The following is a 5454-nucleotide window of genomic DNA, read 5'->3' as shown; positions in this document are numbered from 1 at the left end:
AAATGAACTCAAAAGACGCAAAGGGCGGTGGTGAAAGGGAGTTGTGAGTTCCCGCAAACGTTTGCTCTGCCTAATTGACGCTCATTATTACAGGCAGCAAAACAAAGTGAGATTTGTTCCCAAGAGGCAGCACTGCTCGGCTGGAAAAGCCCCCTTCCATCCCATTGTTAACACACTGTAAAATAGCACTATTTATATAAAACTTATCAGACATTTCATCTCTTCCCCCATTCCATTCCGAGATTAGTCTGGAAATATCCCCAAGGCATTGTCTGACTTGCAAAATGTTATTTCAATTAGTTGAATATCATTCTTTACAGGATTCAGGTCAAACGAGGGGCATAGCGCCATCCCAAGCAAACAACGTATGTCGGCAATAAATATCTGTTCGTGAATTATTCATACATAACAGCATAGGTGACTCCTCAAGCATTCTGAATTAACTAGAATTGATTTCTCACTTTTTTATGCCTAGTCGTACAAGCTTTTTTGTACTTTTACTTCTCCTTAACAAATAAAGTATTGATTTAACTCTGCGGAACATGTTTTATTTAAACCTTGGCCTTTGTCAGCAACTTGCTGCTCTACCCAGAATCCTCTGCTCTGACTTTCCATTGTCTCTTGCTCCTGAAGGTGAAATCCACTGGAAAGACTTTTCTTCCCATCACCTAAGCTATAGAAATATTTCTAGAATTGCTAAGAGCGGTAACCATAAAAAGCACACAGCATGTTCTTAAAAGCCTTTTTTTTAAATAAAAAAAAAAATAGTGTGTGTGAGAGAGATTTGGCTTTCTGTAGCACAGAAGTTCACTTCAGTCTTTTGGAACAAGCCATTTTCAAAGTCAAATGGTTTTCCTGGAAATCGGAGCTATACAAGGAGAAGTTTATGCCCCGCTTTCGCCTTTTCATTAATTTGTTTTGTAAACCGAAGTTCTTCCTGAAATGCTGAAAGCAGCATCAATTGTGAATCAAAAAGTCATATCCGTGTGTTCAAGGAACGTGGAGGCAATCTTATGGCCAGATCAGCCAAAATGAACATCTATGGATGCAGCAGATCTCTTGCTGAGGGGGCTGATTCCTGGCCCCCAAATCCAGCAAAGTTGAAAATACGCTGGTGTAAATTGCTCATTGGCAGAAAGTGAGGAGGAATTAAAGAACCTTTTAATGAGAGTGAAAGAGGAGAGTGCAAAACCTGGTTTGAAGCTCAACATCAAAAAAATGAAGATCATGGCCACTGGTCCCATCACCTCCTGGCAAATAGAAGGGGAAGAAGAAATGGAGGCAGTGAGAGATTTTACTTCCTTGGGCTCCATGATCACTGCAGATGGTGACAGCAGCCACAAAATTAAAAGACGCCTGCTTCTTGGGAGAAAAGCAATGGCAAACCTAGACAGCATCTTAAAAAGCAGAGACATCACCTTGCCAACAAAGGTCCGTGTAGTTAAAGCTATGGTTTTCCCAGTAGTGATGTATGGAAGTGAGAGCTTGACCATAAAGAAGGCTGATCACCGAAGAATTGATGCTTTTGAATTATGGTGCTGGAGGAGACTCTTGAGAGTCCCATGAACTGCAAGAAGATCAAACCTATCCATTCTTAAGGAAATCAGGCCTGAGTGCTCACTGGAAGGACAGATCCTGAAGCTGAGATTCCAATACTTTGGCCACCTCATGAGAAGAGAAGACTCCCTGGAAAAGACCCTGATGTTGGGAAAGATGGAGGGCACAAGGAGAAGGTGACGACAGAGGACAAGATGGTTGGACAGTGTTCTCGAAGCTACCAACATGAATTTGACTAAACTGCGGGAGGCAGTGGAAGACAGAAGTGCCTGGCGTGCTTTGGTCCATGGGGTCACAAAGAGTTGGACACGACTAAATGACAACAACAAAATTGCTCATCCCAGCTGGTGCTCAGCCAGCTGGGGAGAAGCTGGTTGAGTCAAGGCTTGTGTAAGTTATCAGGAAGTAGTGTTCATGGGGCATGGAAGAGGTGGGACCAGAGAGAGGGAGACTTAGGCTGGATCCCAAGTTTTTGAGGTTCAGTTGTGTGACCAGGCAACCCAGCACAGACCAGTCTTTTAAAAGTTTGTTTCACCTCTTTCAGATTTTAACAGAGCAGCAGCAGCAGCCCTGAATCTGAACAGGATTTGGTTCTGGTGAAACATTACATTCAACAGTGAATTACCCCAGCATCCTTGAAGCCAGATTCCTGTGCATAGGATTTCTCCCTGTGTGTGGTTATAAAGTGTTGGGCATGGGGCTGTTTGACAGTGGAATGGACTAGTTCAGAAGGTGGTGGACTCTCCTTCCTTGGAGGTTTTTTAAGAGGCTGGATGGTCATCTGTGTGTAGAACAGGTAGGTCTTGGTGTTTCGATTTCTGGGAATGAAGTTGAGAGATGACCAAACCTGGGGAGAAAACAGTAAGGACCTGATGAAGAGAGCACAGCAGAGGTTATATTTTCTGAGAATCCTCCAGAAAAACAATCTCTCAAAGGACCTGTTGGTGGCATTTCACCATTGTACTGCTGAGAGTGTATTAACTTATGGTGTGATTTGGGAGCTGCACGGTCAGGGGGAAAACAATGCTGTCCAGGGTTGTAAAGACTGCAGAGAGAATAATTGGGTGCACTCTTCCCACCTTGGATCAAATCTACATTTCCAGGTGTCATAAGAAAGCTGCAGAGATAGTGCAGGATAGTATGCACCCTGGAAGTGATCTCTTTCAGCTGCTGCCTTCTGGAAGAAGGTACAGGGTTATAAAGACTAGGACTAGCCACCTGAGAAACAGTTTCTATCCAAATGCGACTTTGGTTTTAAAAACAGTGTAAGATAGTCTCTATGGGAGTATATTGTATTTAATTATGGGGTATCAGAGTTTTTAGGGGGTTAACCAGGCTGGGATAGCTGGGGTAGCAGGCGTGTTGGTTTCTGAATGTCTGATGTAGATTTTTTCAATTTCATTGTTCTGTATGGGACAATGACAATAAAGCTTATATTATCGTATCATATCTGTCAGGGATACTTCAGCTGTGATACCTGAATTGCAGGAGGTTGAACTAGATGACCCTCAGGGTCCCTTGCAACTCTATAATTCTATGATTCTAAGCACCAAAGGGGCAGAACAGAGGGGTGGCTCAGTAGGTACAGCATGAGACTTTTAATCTCAGGGTTGTGGGTTCGAGTCTCACGTTGCACAAAGAGGTTCCTGCATTGCAGGGGGGGTGGACTAGATTATCCTCGTGGTTCCTTCCAACTCTACAATTATGTGATTCTGGGACATCTCATGCAAGCATGAAGGCTTGAGGGGTGGCTGGATTCTATCCGGGAGGTTCTATTTGCATCCCCTCCCCCTGAAAAAATTCAATTGATGAACATTTAGTGCAGCCCTAAATTAAGAGCTCAAATGCCCTGGTTGGGGGGGGGGGAGAGAGAACACCCAGGTGTCAGCAAAACTATTTGCCACGTTCAAGGAGAAAAATGTAGATGAAAAGCGCTGCTTAAGAAAGACCGATTGGTAGTTTGGTACGAATGACCCGATTAAAAGCAACTATCTCCAAAGTAGTAAACCTAATCACATGTGCCGCTATTTCATGGTGCTCAGTGCAGAAATCCACTACAGCAGTCCAATTTGCTCTGCCCTGCAATTCATCTGTTTTTATTAGGCCTGTTCGCCTATTTATGTTGCAGAAATAAAAGTGTCTCCTTTTGCAATTGCATACAGTAATTTGGAGGCCATGCCACGGGGCAGCACAGTTAATAACCTACCCAAATGACTTTACAATGCCGGCATTGTGGATGGGCAAGGAGTAAACCAGGCAAGTATTTGTGCCGGCACCAAGACTTATAAAATTGTGTGTGTGTGTGTGTGTGTGTGTGTGAGAGAGAGAGAGAGAGAGAGAGAGAGAGATGATTATCAGGACCATTCAGAATAATTGCAAGCTTCATTTGTTAGGGCACTTCAAAGATTTGGTGCCTCAGCATTCAAAAACTGGCTCAAATCTCAGCCTATGCTGTCACTAGGTTGCAAACCACAGAACATTGCAGCTCTGGGTGGAGGAGGGCTGTGGAGTGCAGCAGATTTCCATGTAAACCAGCCTAAGGGAGCAATGCTATAGCAAGATCCGCCAGGATGGGAAGGTTGGATGCAACAAATTCCCGGCTGTGCTGGGAGGTTCCTCGTGCAGCCAGGCTACCCTAGTGTAACTCCCCATACTCAGCTCAGCCTGGTATATCTTGCGCCATCTGTTCCCAGTCCATTTCACTTTCACATCTGTTTCTATGTTATTTCCTGTTAGCATGGAGAAGGGTTATAGTTTGGTGGCAAAGCATGTGTCTGCTCTGCATGTAAAAGGTTCCAGATTTAATCCCTGGCATCTTCAGGTCCCTAGGAGTGAATCCTGCCTGAAACCCCAAAAACAGTCTACCTGGCAGTGTCAACACTACTGAGTGAGATGGACCAATGGTTCAGTATATGTTGTTGTTGTTACATTGTTGTTGTTTAGTCATTTAGTCGTTTAGTTGTTTAGTCGTGTCCAACTTTTCATGGTCCCATAGACCAGAGCACGCCTGTCTTCCACTGCCTCCTGCAGTTTGGTCAAACATATGCTGGTAGCTTCGAGAACACTGTCCAACCATCTCGTCCTCTGTCGTCCCCTTCTCCTTGTGCCCTCAATCTTTACCAACATCTTTCCCAACACCAGGGTCTTTTCCAGAGAATCTTCTCTTCGCATGAGGTGGCCAAAGTATTGGAGCCTCAGCTTTAGGATCTGTCCTTGCAGTGAGCACTCAGGGTTCATTTCCTTAAGAATGGATAGGTTTGATCTTCTTGCAGTCAAGAGTCTCCTCCAGCACCATAATTCAAAAGCATCAATTCTTCAGCGATCAGCCTTCTTTATGGTCCAGCTCTCACTAATAATATAATATGTTATTATATCAATGTGCAATTCTTTTAAAACATGCAAAAATTCACATTAAATCCAAAACATGTTCTGCATCAAAATGCACATTTCTAAAAATGTTTTTCCTTCAAAATTTTCATTTTCATGGATGCATTGTTTTCAACTGAAAACTGACTATATATATTATGCTGACAGGCCTTTGTAGCTTTTTAAATTTTTGATAGCCAGTCACCTTAATGTATCTGTATTTTCATTGATACTACATTTTAGCATTGTGGCGGTATAGAGATGCTTTTATAAATAAGTAAACAAGATGCGTTAAATGTTTTGGAAGCAGAAAAGCTGTCGAATAAGTAATTTGCAATCCATTTGCTTATTTTAGAGGTGCAGAACGGTTTCATTCATCTTCGGGATCCGCACAGATTAAATTCCACATGCAACCGTTTCAGTCCCACTGAGCTAGGTTGCATGTTCAAGTTATCTGTCCTTCTTATGAACTTTCTGTCCCTTCCAGCAATGGCAGCTTCAGTGAACTGTCTCAAAAGCAGAAACAGTTGG

At 43.2% G+C, this 5454-nt stretch overlaps 1 pseudogene across 1 annotated transcript in view; it reads right to left on the bottom strand.

The window, feature by feature from the left end:
- Nucleotides 1-351, bottom strand: part of LOC310682039 — a 2456-nt pseudogene extending 2105 nt beyond the window's left edge. Inside the window, exon 1 of the transcript in view lies at nt 319-351. The product of the transcript in view is annotated as an uncharacterized misc_RNA (transcript). The remainder of the gene's footprint in view (nt 1-318) is intronic.
- Between the last annotated feature and the right edge of the window lie 5103 nt (nt 352-5454).

Source organism: Podarcis tiliguerta (assembly GCF_965153285.1).
Source record: "Podarcis tiliguerta genome assembly, chromosome: 7".
Taxonomy (NCBI): Eukaryota; Metazoa; Chordata; class Lepidosauria; order Squamata; family Lacertidae; genus Podarcis; species Podarcis tiliguerta.
The sequence above is the reverse complement of the archived record's forward strand: the minus strand, read 5'-3'. Positions and strand labels throughout refer to the sequence as shown.